Source organism: Hippichthys cyanospilos, chromosome 2 (assembly GCF_059441005.1).
Source record: "Hippichthys cyanospilos isolate Australia breed blue-spotted pipefish chromosome 2, RoL_Hcya_1.0, whole genome shotgun sequence".
In the NCBI taxonomy this organism is placed as follows: domain Eukaryota; kingdom Metazoa; phylum Chordata; class Actinopteri; order Syngnathiformes; family Syngnathidae; genus Hippichthys; species Hippichthys cyanospilos.
The window spans coordinates 7,834,495-7,849,474 of record NC_142370.1 but is presented as its reverse complement, the minus strand read 5'-3'; the positions used below and the strand labels follow the sequence as shown (position 1 = coordinate 7,849,474).

At 39.7% G+C, this 14,980-nt stretch overlaps 1 non-coding gene across 1 annotated transcript; it reads left to right on the top strand.

Annotated features, from left to right (window-relative positions):
* The first annotated feature begins 2,251 nt into the window (after positions 1 to 2,251).
* trnak-uuu (transfer RNA lysine (anticodon UUU)) lies at positions 2,252 to 2,324 on the top strand. Its single transcript has one exon. It is a non-coding gene; the product is annotated as a tRNA-Lys (tRNA).
* The last annotated feature ends 12,656 nt before the right edge of the window (positions 2,325 to 14,980 follow it).

The following is a 14,980-nucleotide window of genomic DNA, read 5'->3' as shown; positions in this document are numbered from 1 at the left end:
CTATATATTTAAAAAAAAAATCCATTTCAAAACCATTTTTGCTGCACTCCTGATCACTAGAAATTCTTATGACCTTATTCTTGAACTTATCGCTAGCCTGCCCCAGCCCTTGGCTCAAACAAAGCAGACAGTCAGCCCATCTCACTTTGATGGATAGAAAAATGAGAGAAAAGAATGATTGTACTATATGTCAGTGTCTTCCTTTTCTCCTCCCCTTGAAATCAAAGAATTCCTTCAAGCTCACTGCTGTTATTAAGAGAAAAACTGCATGGGATTACTTATTTGAATTTCAGCCGGTTCGCATGGCAGGATAATTAGCCCGATAACCAATTAGATTGCGAGGCAATGAGGAAGCGTGAAGAGAAATCCAAAATCAAAACACTCTTAGCCTTTTCGCCATTACCTTTTGTTTTTTCAGCTACAAACAAACACACTCTCAAATGGGGAGTTTTCGTGCCCAATGACTGTGAAAAATGAGGGAACACTGTCTGCCTCAATTTTCCTTTTTCAGAGGCAAAAAGCCCAATTTCGAAAAAACGCATCACAGCATCCAACATTAATCATATCTGAAAAGTTGTTCTATTAGCATGTACTTAAAGACATTTAAACAAATTCAGGAGTTGGATTAAAAAAACAAAACATCTATATTATCCCTTTTCTGCTCTAAATAATGAGCATGAAGCATCTCAACTCCGAATTATTTCTTCGGGAAAAATATAACACGGTTATTAACTTGACACGGCGGCTCTGTCTCTCTATCTGCTGAAAATGTTGACGCAAACTCACAGGAGAGCATTTGCCTAACGGCCAAGCTGTCACTGTCAGATTTCTCGGTCCTTGTTATCAAGAGAGCTGAAAGGGGAAACCCCCCAACAGTGGACTTTGCCCTTGCACTGGAAGAGGTTGTTTCAGGGTGAGAAATGTTCAGGAGGGGGGCGGCACGCTTTAGTGCGCCGTCGAGGTCGGGAGTGCACTAAAATGCTCATATTTCAGTTTCACACCTTGTGTCAGCGAGACTTTGTCAGATGTAGCCCTGCACACAGTTTGTATCACACTTTCAATTTGAAGCAATTTGTAAATGATGGAGATTTTGGAGCACAATTAACTCATTCACTGAATATATAGCTGCCAGAGGCTAGTTTGAGCAGACCTTTGGTGTCTGTAGCCGCCAATCGAAATGGTTAGATAAAAAATAAAGCAAAGTGACATTCATAGATAGACATGAAGACTATCTGTATAAGTTGTTTCTTTCTTTTTTTTTAATCATTATCACAGTGCATGTGCATGCATGCCTAGCAATAATTGGTATGAGTCATAATCAATTTACAGGTCTATAACTTCCAGTAAATTCCTGCAAGGACTTGAACTTGTTTCTGATACTCATAGACACTGCTGAACAGTATTTGGATTATAGGTGCATCATTATCATATTCATGAGTTGGAATAACATCAAATATGAGCAATAAGTACTCAAGCTAAAATACCTCCATTGTAATTTTGACATGTTTATCGGTAGGATTATCTAATATTTCATATGATTCAGTGAAATTTAAGCATGAAATTAATGTGCACTGTGACCTTTCCAAGTAAACCAAATATGACGTTTTCTATTCTTCCGAATGCACACGTACAGTTCTCGCTTTCCGTTATAAGGACATTACTGTCAAAATGCAATGGCTAATGACTGTGCCGAATACATTTCTTAGGCCATCAGACTATTAATGTGAGGTTCCAGTCTCTTCAAGATTTATGGGTTTTAAATGGGCAAAATTTCAAGAGAATTTCACCCTTACGTAAACTGACTGCCCATCACACAACCCGCGTAGCTCATTTGGTAGTGCGTCAGTCAATTAATGTGAGGTGCCAGATTCTGGTCAAGGTTTGTGGATATTGATCTTGGTGAAGGTTGTGCTCAACCTTTTTGGGTTTAAATTGTGCAGTCATCACTTGTTAACCGAGACAATTTTACCCTTACTTAAACTGATTCACTGTCTGCGGTCCGGGTAGCTCAGTTTGTAGAGCGACAGACTTTTAATCTGTGGGTCTAGTGTTCATGTCCCTCTTCAGGGTTTTGTGTCCCCCACATGCAGTTGGCAGTGTTTGACACTCATCACTTTATCGAAAACTGCTTCCCAACATATTGACTCACTCACTGATGCGTCTAACATGTTGGACAGGTCACTGAGGTTTATGATCATGTTTTAAATTGTGGAATCGTCATTCAGAGACACACATTTTTAGAGGAACCAGGGCCTGGGTAGCTCAGTTGGTAGAGCATCAGACTTTTAATCTGAGGGTCTAGGGTTCAAGTCCCTATTCAGGCATCTAATGTCTAACATATACACTGGTTCTCAGTATCGATACTTTGCTGTATTTTTTCTACCACTATATTCCCTAGTATGGGTCAAGGGGCAGCACTCTGAGCAGGGAAGCCCAGACCTCAGACCATGGAAAGATCCCTAGGCACTCCCAAACCAACCTGGAGTCACAGTCTCTCCAGTGTCTCCTGGGTCGTTCCTGAGGCCTCCTCCCATCATACTTTTGCATTACACCAAAAACCGCTTACCATTAAAATGACTTTGGTTGTGGTGACCTGGTTTTCATTTTTTAAAATATGGTCATCCTCAAGAAGTAGCTTTCATTGTTGCAAAAGAAACCTCTGACCTTTCTAATTTTATTGTGGAGGAGAAAAAGAGCAGCAGAAAAAAGGGAATGATGGCTTCCCCGAATAGCGAGATATATGTCAGACTGAGCAGGGAGTTGCACCTTGCTAAAAGCAGTGTGAAAAATGCTTAAGAAAAGCTGCACAAAAAGAACATTGTTTTGGAGATGTAAATTGTACACAAAAAGTCAAATTAAGTTCTCTTGTAAAATTTATCGTGCATCTTAGGTTCAACCTGAAATTTCATCTGAAGACGGATGATCCCAAACATGCTTGCCTGTCACCTGCACTGTATACCCTCGATTGTTTGCAAACTGTATGTGTGACATCCTGCACATTGTTGAGTTGGCGGGCTTGTCCTCCTACACCCTCATGGTGGCCAAGCGCTGACGTATCTGGGAGCCTCCTCACTCATTGACTCCACTGTACCCTTCCTCCCACGGGCTCGCTTTGCAGAATCCCGCTATTGTCTCGTCAAGGACGGCCTGCGGTGTGCGCAATCTAGTGCGCGGCCCTACACGCACCCTTACGCACCACATCCAGTAAGTGGTACAGCAGAGGCGCTACAGTCAAGCGAACCGGAACGTGGGCTAGAGACTATAGTATTGTTTTTCACAAAAGTCCCCTTCCAAATTTATTTATAAATAATTTATTATATCTGTTCATTGTAAAACATTGAGGAATTTAAACATTGCTGCAATTTAAAGTAATTACAGTGGACCTCCAATTTACAGCATCCCTGCCTTAGTTTTTTTTCACCTTATGACATATGTAAAAATTTTGATGTTTTTAACTGAGGTTTTACACGCATTAACTAATTAATATAAGTTAGGATTGCCCGCCATACGGCGAATTCACTTTGCAATCCCAAATGCGGATCTCAAAAACCGGGGGCCCACTGTGGTGTGGTGTACTATCCACTTAGAATTACTCAACATATAGATCAAAGCAAAACAATAGATAGAGATAAGCGAGTAAAATGAGAGAAGATTCTCAATCTGATGAGGTCAAGTTCAACAGAACATTTTTCCTTTGGAAACAGTGTGGAGGAATCTTCTAGTCTGCAGACAGGACAAAAGCTTGACCACCGGCAAGTATGAGACAGTTCAAGTACCCTGATACGAGCCAAGTAGCATTGGCTTTCAGCCTACTTGAGATACAATTTTAAAGTTTTGCTCATCACCTATAAAATATATGGCTTAACACCTTCCTATTTTGTCGATTTACTGAATGTGCTGTCCCAAATATTTCTGTCACAGCACATCTTTTGGTGAGCTCACGAGTAAAAGAGGTTCTTGGGCATTTTCTACTTGGGCTAGATTCTTCTGTAATGTTCTATTTCATGTTGAACAAGGAATATTTCATTTTTTACTACTACTACAACATTATGTTAAAGATACTAAAAAACATATGTCTGTCTTGTTCTAAAAAATAAATAGTTTCATAGCATATGGTGGATGGAAGTAAATGATCACAGACAGTTCCAGCAAAATGACTGCCAGTTCATAACCCCTGAGGACTTTCGGCAAAAAATGATGAAGGGATGTTGTAAGTGAGAAATCGCTTGGCTCATGTTCTTACAAACTCTCATTTTCATGCCCCCGCAACCATTCCCCTGTCCTCCACCTCCCTTTCTCTCCATGGGCTGAATTTGAGCGGCAAAGTCTTAATGGCTTCCATTATTTACTCACATCCGCCATTCCTAATGTCAGAACACACTTTCTCATGCAGGGTTGCTGTCAAGTCCACTTTTATCAAGACCAAGTCAAGTTAGAGTGACAAATGTCCAATCAAGTCAGAGTCACAAAAGTTCCAGTCCAAGGAAAATCCAGGTCTACAAAGTCCGAGTTCCATTCCAAGTCCACATGAGATCAAGAGTAAACTTTTAAGACTGAAAAATACTAATTTTTGAATTTCATGACCCAAAATGTTCAATTTGATACCAAACATGTATGGAAATGTCTTTTTACAAGATTTGCAGGTTAATTCCTGTTTGTTATTTATAAAGGCATTTTGAAAGCCCGTTCTTCATTATTAGTGAAAATACATTTTGTAAAGCCGCTGTTACCTGACAAGACTGCAAAAATGCCCATCCCATTTTATTGCCTTTTCGCCATTCAGTGGCACGTTAACAAAAGATGAATAAATAATACTGTCATTTCTCAGATCATTTAGCATGATTTACCTTTTACATTGACCTGGACTGACTTTTCTCCATAGTCATATAAGAGCCCCTATTCCACCGAGCATCAAATATTTTCTCGTGTTTTTGAAGGCATTGTTTTGTCAGGGTTTATTCCAAGTCGCAAATGTCTGCTGATTGGTCACCGGAAGTGAACATTCACCCGTATATTTTTCTCATTGCAACATTATTTTGAACAGAGGTGAACATTTCCTTAATAAGGGAAAATCACGGTGAACCTCTGGTGAAAATTTTGCTAACATTTATGACCTTGAATGAACCCTGACGTGCTTTTACGTGTCTGTATTTTGCTACCCTGACCAACAGAATTTTCACCCCACAATAGGATAAGCACTTTAATTTGTGCACTTTTCATATTTAATAGAGTATATGTGATCTCTCCATCTATGGAACAATTTTAAAGGCAGAATAACAATCATTCATGCATTTCTATCCACAGTTTAAATATACCCTCATTTGGATCTGAGGGAATCCCGTTCATTGCAACCCGTATCTGACCTGCACCACATGGGAGCAGCAGTTCGGAACTGTGTCATGTGAGAAATGTAGTGTAAATCCAGCCACGGATGAGCCAAGCACTGGACCATTTCCAAGGATCAACTGACTTTTACCGATTTTGCTCAAAGGGTGTAGCATGGGCCAAAGAAGAGGAGCTCCTCAGGTTTTGTGACGGATCCATAAATATCATGCTTTTATAAGTGTGCTTTGTCTGTACCGTGGCTTTCTGGGATGTTAAGCATTCCTGCTTGGCCTGAGTGAGGCGTGGGATTCTTGGTGAATTATAACGGGTGAGAAGGAGAGATGAGCGTGGTGGAATCACTTGAGAGAGGAGAGTTAAAAGAGACACCTGGGGGGTTGAACAAAGCAGCAGCTGCTGAAGCTTTACTTCTTGAAACTTCTTTGTCTGGGCTTCAACCGTGTTGGTCGCTGAACTCTCACATATGCAATCACACCTGGGAATTCACATGCACATTCTTGCCTCCTGATGTTGGACTCAAAAGGAGATTAAATGCCCATGTCATATGCTACAACTCTGAGCCTTTGCTATCTGTGTTTAGCGCTGAGTGTGATACATAACTGAGTACATATTCACCTTTAATAGTTCAACTCTACTGTTTCAAATGCTGTATTGCATAAAATATCAAAACAAAAACACGCTTTAAAATGTCACAGAGTAAGTCTCTGCAGTTGTGACATTTCTGAAAAGGCCAGAATGTTTTGGGTTACTTTAGTGCTAAACGTGTGTCGTCATCTGAGAATGTGACATGACAAACTCATGTAGTAACGCCACAAGCAAAACCGCTGGATGGAAAAAGATTCCAAAACCACTTGGTCAAATGACAAATCCAAGACGAGACATATAATGACAATATCTAAACACACAAGGACAATCTATGTCTCATGACCAGTAGACAGACAGTGGGCATGACAGCATATTTTTAGCATGAAAGGAACCCAATTAGAATCAAGATGAGTGTAAATATATTGGTTAATCGGATCATTGAAAAGGTGGTCTTTTCCTCTAATTCTGGCTTTATTTGTTTGCCCCTAGAAAGCCAAAGAGTGTGCATATGTGCAAGTCAATATCTCATGGGATTTTGGCAAAGTATGCTATGATTTTAGCATTTGGCCAACAAATTTGTTCAAATGTATAACAAGTACATTTGATCGTATTTGCAAATCTGCTCAAACGCTCTCGCACATATGTCCAAACAAAAAATACATTTAGATCATTTGCAAGTATTTTTGAATGATTTCGCAAACGAAAAATGTATGCTTGACAAGAGCAGTTAATCATATCCGTACTTTTCGATCCCAAGGATGAATAGCATTTCTAAATTGGACCTCCAGTGGAAAACATTTGGTACTCTGTGATTTCATGACCTAAATGATGACTTGCTGGAGTAAGGGCAAACATAATGAACGAAAATCCACTCATCCAGATATTTAAAGAGAGGAGAGGTTTATCAAAAAGTTTTATGGGCTTTTAGGCTCATTCTTTTGCCCTGAGCTATCCCTTGGTGAGCTTAGACTAAAAGAGATCAATGTCAGTGTGAGTATGCAGAAGGGATTACATAGAAAATAGCGGCATCACATACAACACATAATGGTCTTGCTGCCACCACGAGACTGAATGAGAATGAATTTATGTACACAAGCACCATTGACAGGGATACGCATGAGCTCAAGCATGGCTGAACTTGTGCAAGACCATTTTTGTCATTTGTTTTTCCTTAACCAAAACACAAAGTTTACTGGAAAGGACCTCATGGATTGCAGTCATGAACAGACACCTAGAATATTCTGTAGAATTTCACTTAACGCAGCACTACAGATGCACGTGTTGTCCCTGCTTTAGGAGCATCCGCTCAGATCTATTCTGGACAGTAACCAGACACACACCAGAGTTTTTGTCCATTTTGGCAATCTAACAGACACAAAAAAATGATCCATTTATGTCAAGCCTGTGTTTATGTGCATATGATAGCAAAGCTCATACTGCTCTATAAGGCTTACTATATTCTTTGGGCCGTAACATGCACCAGATTATAATAGGCTATATAATGGGCTATACTGCATAGTAAGGTAATCAAAGCTGTACAGTTAATAAGTCAACCTTTTTTCAACTACATTTCTAGATTCACCCCTCATAAAACAGTGAAACAACAATGTGCAGATGCATTGCAGTGCTGTATTGTATCCAGCGATGTGCCAGGAACAATAATCGGCTTGGGAAGTTTTTATGGCGCCTGTCACAAGCTGAAACGTAATCGACATGCCCCTGCCTACACCAGCCGTCTGGGGAAATTCAGGTTTTTTCCCCAAATTCCAACAGGCCGTCATGCTCCTTATTGTATCATAGGCGACAATCTTTCTACTGCTTACCGTAATCAGGGTGCCATGTATAGTATGCTGGAGCCCAATGCAGTTGATTTGGGATAAGAGGCTGGATACACACTGGACTGTTTCCCAGATAATTTAATGTAACTTTAAGAAGAAAATGGAGGATTTTTTTTCCCAGAGATTTTGTGGTTTTCCAGCTAATCATCACTAGTTTTGACCAGGATAGCATGCAAACTTTACAAAAAAAGCTTCAGCAAAAATTCAAATTCAGAACCCCTTTTCTGTGAAGCAGACTTACTAACTAAATGCCCCACTGTGTTGCTCCTCTTCAGAATGATAAATTGCATGTGAAGCTTTTTTTTTCCAAAAAAAAAAAAAAAAAAATATATATATATATATATATATATATATATATATATATATATATATATATATATATATATATATATATATATATATATATATATTTTTTTTTAAATCAAGCATAACTTGGTTGCATTTTTGACAATTGTCAAGCCTTTATCGTATATGTTTTGGCATTCAGGCGGAACAAGGGAAATGACTACTTTTTCCCCTCTCGCTGTTTTATGGCATTTACTTTACAATGGAACATGGAATTGGGAGCACGGACCACCCACAGGCATTACGTCAGGCAAGTTTAGACAGAATGTCTTCGTAAACAGTTGCAAAATATCATTGTTTAAAATAACAACAATACAGTGAAATCCGACCTTTTTTGAGTTTTTATTTTTTCTTGCCTTAAAAGCTACCCCTGGTCGCAGTCTCAAATTGTGAGTAATTATAAGTGCAATCATTTTTGTCTAATATTGTTCAATGCATTTTGTTCATTGAAGTGTATTGCATGCACTAGGTTTGTAGTGGGGCAGATGATTTGTGAAATGTTTTCGAACGAGTCGTATTTTACGTAGGAGGACTGAAGAACCGTTGTACAAATGCAATTAGTACAATTTGTTTCCCCTCCCATCCATCACCTCTTAGCCTTCAGATGATTGATTTTCTATAATGCGCACAAACATTCCTTATCCACCAGAAAACTGATAGCTGTTTGCTGAGGGGAAAAGTTCAGGAATTGTAGCTACTTGATAGAAAATGTGCATCTTATTGTCAGCTGAGAGAGTTCATCCCGGGCACATACCTTTAAGGGGGTTATTTATAGTGTCCAGCCAGTGAGAGAACATTTTTGTGGATCTGAATTTATCTAGCACTTGAGTTGACATGCCCGTGAAATGAGGATAGATTCTCCCCTCACACATAGTACAGTCCATCCGTCTGGCAATTTGTTTGGCTTATCCAACACCAGACAATGTGATAGAAACATTCCTTCTCTCGCTTGCAAATATGCTCCAGTAATTCATATGCGAATGTTAAACAGCAACCTAATGAGAAATTGGCTAAAAAGGTTTGCATTAAAAGTTTAAAATATACAGTGGGTACAAAAAGTCTACATAGTCTTCTTTGAAAACAAGGATTTTGTGATATTAAAACATGGGACCAAGATAAATACGTTTAGGTGAAAAAACGTTTTTCAATCTTTGCTTTTTATGCTCATCCTAACATTTTTTTTCTTATCGTGAACAGTATTTTCTGCCTTTGCCTCCCATTCAAAGAGGGGCATTTTCTTGGTCAGAAACTTACAAATCTGAGTAAATCTCAAGATTTTCCAGAGTAGATACAGATGAAAGGTCCTTCAGTCAAAAGGTCTTTCAAGAAAAGGCCGCACTTTGAATGGGAGACTATGGAAGCAAAGACTAACCCTGTCAACAAGTTTAAAGTCAGTAGAAGAATTTAAAAGAATGGGTTCGATACAGTTTTTGTTAATAACCCATACATATTTTTCCTTTTGAAAGCCATAGTTATACAACATTTTCAGCAATAATTCCAAAAGGTACATTTGGTAAAAACACAGCACTGCTCATCAACTTGTAGACTTTACATTCATTGTACCTACTGATAAGACTCTTTATTTTGGGATGGAAAAAAAATAAAAACACGGTGAAAACCTGAAGGCTGGGAGAACACTGAAAATGCATGTGTTTTCTCTTATATAAGGTGGAAGAAATAACTGTATGTACTACTAAAAAGAAACAATCACTGAAAGTTTCAAGATGATTGAGTTGGAATTGTTGCTAAGTATGCTAATTATGTCGTTTAAACTTTGCGGGAACAGTATAGGGACCTCATTTCCGGGTCCAACTTGACTCTACCCAACTATACAAAACAAGGCCCATTAATGCATATTTGAGTTCCAGGACCACACTTACTACAAGATAGAGTTGTACCTAACCTTGGTGTGAACGAACTGACACTGACCCCATCACACACCAATTTTAAATGAGCCCTGACCAAGCTGGATAAACGCAAAAACGTTCCGAAAGTCGATTAGAAAGTCTTCCCAGAAGAATGAAGGATCTGACTCCGGGGACTTGCTCAGTCATTTGTCTCTTTGTAATAGTTTCCTGAAATATTACATTGAACAGCAAAACTGGAAATGTCTTTTTAAAATGTGAAAATTATTATAAACTCTGTCTGATCCCAGTTGTGATTTTAGTCATGAATTCTTCAAAATAGTTGTATATTATATGTGTGTGTGTGTGTGTGTGTGTGTGTGTGTGTGTGTGTGTGTGTGTGTGCATGTGCGGTTTTGTGATTACGACTGGGCAAACACACCCTTCCTCAGTGCCAGACAATCGTCCAATCAATGAAGTCTGCTGGAGTTCAATGGCTGCTGTGTAAGCCTCTCTAACTGAGAAAAGATGTGGTGGCTTCGTCTTTTGCTCGGCGCAGCACTTTGCTCAAAGATGGAGACATTTCACAATCATATTTTAGGGACCACTACAGGATATCGATATCCTAAATTCACAGCGAAGGTGGAGCTGCTCAATTACAATGAATGCTGCAGTAACCATTTCCAAGCTTGTTTTAGATAGTGAATGGTGAAAACATTAGTTCGTCAACTACTTCATCATTTCTTGACTAGGAACACTTTAGACAATCCCTACGATTGTATACTGTCATTTCATATCTCTGAATATTAATACACATTTTTTAACAACATAATTGATATTCTCATCACTATCATTCAAGATCATTCCAAACATTTCTCATTCAGTATTTCAGCAACTAGGGGAAATGGGAGTTCTGGTGGTCTTCTAGATCTAATTTTGCTTACTATTGTGCATTGTTTATTGTTTACTATTGTTTACTATTGTGACACAAGCAAAGGCCTTAGAGTAATAAAAATGTCGGCAACTTCAAACTTAAAATTATGACCAATTTAAGAACCTAACAAAATGGTAGGACAAGTCTTGATGACGGTTACTTACTGTCTCATCAATCAAAAAAATCATATAAGCACTAATTTGTCATTTTAGTGGTAATATTTGAATGATCACAAAGAAAAGAGTCGCAGCTGATGAAGTGAATTTGATGATGGCACAACAACATTAAAGTAATTCTGATCCAATCCACTCGCAATGACCACCATAGCCTCCAAAAAGGAACATTGCTGATCAGCTAACAAACACTCCCTTTGATAAGGGTTCCTCTAGTGACAATTAAGTTTTGCCGTTCCATTGCCAAAAATTAAATAAAAGGAGACATAAACCTCCAATGATATTTTGCAATACTTCAGATGTCAGCTCTCAATTGCATTTTCAAATTGACATATTGTTTGGGGAGGCACAATCTAGGAATTATGTTTGTGAATCATAGTTTATGTGACGTGACTGCAAGCCTTTCTGCTTATGGGCTCCGATTCTGACCAACTTCCTGTGAGTCCGCACCCACAACCGTGGCATGCCTTCGGCAACATAGATTCTTGTGGAATGACATCGCCAAATCACAAAACATGAGATTGTGACTGAGTGTGCTTCACATATTTGACTGATGTCATCTACTTAATTTTCTCCATTCTCAACCTACTTTATCTGCCGACATTCGTGAACTATATTTTGTGCTCGGAATAGCATTAATTGTCAGAGTTTGACCGTAATCCAGACAGCCATGACTTGGAAGTTGGACCAAAATTTTGATGTCTGTTTTGAAAATATTTTTAAAAAATGTATATGGTCCTGTGGCACAGTGGAAAACTGGTTATGACATCTGCCTCAGAGGTCAGAGGTCCCGGGTTCTGTTACAGCTCGCCCCGGCCTTCCAGTGTGGAGTTTACACGTTCTCCCTGTGCTCACGTGGGTCTTCTCCGGGCTCTCCAGTCTTCTCCCACCTTCCAAAATCATACTACTGCCCAGAGACAGCTGGGATAGGCACCGGCAAGCCAGCAATTCTAGTGAGAAGAAGCGTCTGCAGAAAATGCATGTTCTCTAGTTTTAGGACTTTTACTAGTGGTCTACAGCCAGGACCGACAGATTCTCGTTTTTGCCCTGGAAATGTTCTTTCCTAGGAGGCGGCAAGGCTCAGTGACAAACTGCTCTTCTTCCAACCCGAAGTTTGTGGATTCGATCCCTGAGCTTGGCGACCATGTCGAAGTAACTCCGAGCAAGATACTGAGCCTCCAATTGCGAGTGATGTTGCGTCATTCATCTGCAAGACAGATTTCATCATCAATAGGAAATGTGGAGTCGAATTTGTGTGGAACAATGCTGTCCTTTCCTATGTTGGAGGGGAAGCACCTTTTCATCTCTCCATGACTCGATGACATCATCCAACAAAGGAAAGGTGGCATAGAGGCTAAGAGATTGGACTTTCCGTAGACGCTCCTGGTCTCCTTTGCTCAGCCCCAGTGTCAGCACACACACACGACACATCTTTAATCAACACTGACAAGAAGGACCGAAGGAAAAAGAATAAGTATTCGTCCCTCAGAAATAATAAAATGGCCTCGCTTTTTACGTAGCATTTTTTTATTGGAAACAGAGAAGCGAGTGGTTTACTGTTGTCACCACTACTGTCAACGAGCACACACCTTTGCTTTCCAATCAAGTCTTCTGGATGGTAAACAAGAGTTTGAGTGTTCGAAAATGTTTCCTTAAAACACGGACAACATGCATGACTGATTCTTCATCGTTATGGGATTCTGAGAAACATTTGTGTACAAAGAGACATCTGGCCTTTGAATTTGAAGGGGTCGTTCACCCCTTTATAAATGTAGTTCATGTGCGTGCTCCGTTTTATAGGAGCAATTGAGATTCCCAACCAGAAAAAAAAAAAATGTTGGAGGAAGTTCGGCAAATATCAACCGGACAAAACAGTGTCTGGATGACGGATGTCCTGTTTGCATTACATCCAGCAATTCATTTATGATGTCACGTGTTGCCGTTGCCACGTCTCAGGTCTGCACAATGTTGGCCATGACTCAGGGAGCAAAAGCACGTCGGCTTGGCCTTGGCTAAGCAATGATCATACTGAAGACAAGCTTCTTGAGCGAGTTGGCACAGTTCCCAGTTTGGACTTCAAATAATAGAGTCATTGCATCAGACAACAAACACAGGGAACACCCCATTTAAAGCCAGAGACAATCTGCCATTTAGTTTCACCCCAATATTGCTGCATCCCTATCTAGCAGGTAAATGTAAGGCAAGGGATAACAAGGCCTGACTGGATCCGGTGTTTCTAATTCTCAACTTCATCCTGCTACTGACAGGAAATGGGCAAAGCAAACTCGAGTAATGGGTGTGAGCTGTCAAACTGTTTAGACATCTCCATTTGGTTTTTACATATCCTCACTTGGAAACTGAAAAGGACATGTTTGAGTGTATGGCACGTGCGCAAGACTCGATGAGCTTGTTTTTCCTGATACCCCAATTATTTTGTCCACAGTGAGCAGGTTTCATGTTAAAATCGATTTCCCAAGCTTTATTGATCCATCAAAATGTACACCAACAAAAAACCTGTCCCCTAAAAGTAAACAGCAAGTATCAATACTTGAGGATAGCTAATACAGTGGATCAGTGGTTCGCTAGCTTTTTGGTGATGTGGCTCTTGTAAACCTCAAACAAGGGGAATGATGTCCACCCTTATGGAAAGTAAGACAAGTTCGAGTCGCGAAGTTCTGAGTCCAAGACAAGTCAAGTCTGAATCACAATGGTCCAAGTCAAGTCAGACTACACAAGCTCAGTCTAAGTCAAGTTAGTCACAAAGGCCTGAGTCCAAGTTTAATTAGAGTCACAAAGCTTGATACAGCAGAACAGTGGTTCACTTTTTTTTTTTTTTAGTGGTGTCACTTGTAAACTCCTTTTCAACCAAGTGCCCCCAAACGAGGGAATTCTGGTCCACCTTTACAGAATGCAAGTTTGAGTCACAAAGTTTTGAGTCCAAGACAAATCAAGTCAGAGTCCCTATGGTCCAATTTCAATGTCCACGAGGTCTGTGTCTAAGTCAAGTCTCAAATGTCCCAGCCCCAGTCCACAAGCTCAAAGTCAAAAGTAAAGCTGAAACTATACAATTTTTATGAGTAAAGATGTTTTAATCTGTATTTCAATCTTTGTATTCATATGAGACTTCAAATCATAAAGTACTCTCCGAAAATGCGCTTTGCCAAAAAGTGGGCATCCGTCAATGATTGGCTGATGTTACGACAGTTTTGCCCAGGAATTACATTTGCAGTGCAAATCCATCTAAAACTTAACAAAATTATGACATACAATGTTATGCAAAGAAGTTACTTTCTGTTTCATGTTCCAATAAATGTATTCTTAATTTGAAAAGGAAAGTCCACTTTCAGTTTCAGTTGTAGCATTAATACTGTAAATATTAAAATTTGATTGGTGATTCACTTACCTCCTGAAGTGCTTTAGAAGAAAGGAACCGAACACCGAATTATAAAGACTTTGAAATTCCTCCAATGACACAGTGGTACACTCAAAGACAATTTAAAAACTCTCTTTCCTTCTCATATTCTTCGTATGAGCTACAATTTGTGAGAAGCATTATTCCTTATGTGAACCAGCGAGTCCAAATTGCTTATTAGTGATCGATGTGGCCAAGGCGCGGGCGCAGGTCATGCGGCCAGTGTTTGAATGCCTTAGTGTTATATTTGTGACGGATGTGTGTTTATGTATGTGTGTGTTTATAGGAGTGTATAAATGAGGGTTGCCCCTCAGCAAAAGGGCCAGTTGTTTGGATTAACCCCCACAGTTGCCATCTTTGTTCCAGTGTCTGCTGCTGTCAGTGTCAGTCGGCTGCCACACTCTTCAAACCGTTAGCCGGACAAAGAAAGTCTCAAAGAATTCCAAATGTTTGTGTCTTCCCGTGTAAGCAGACAGCTGCTGATGATTATCCCGGATCAGTAGTGC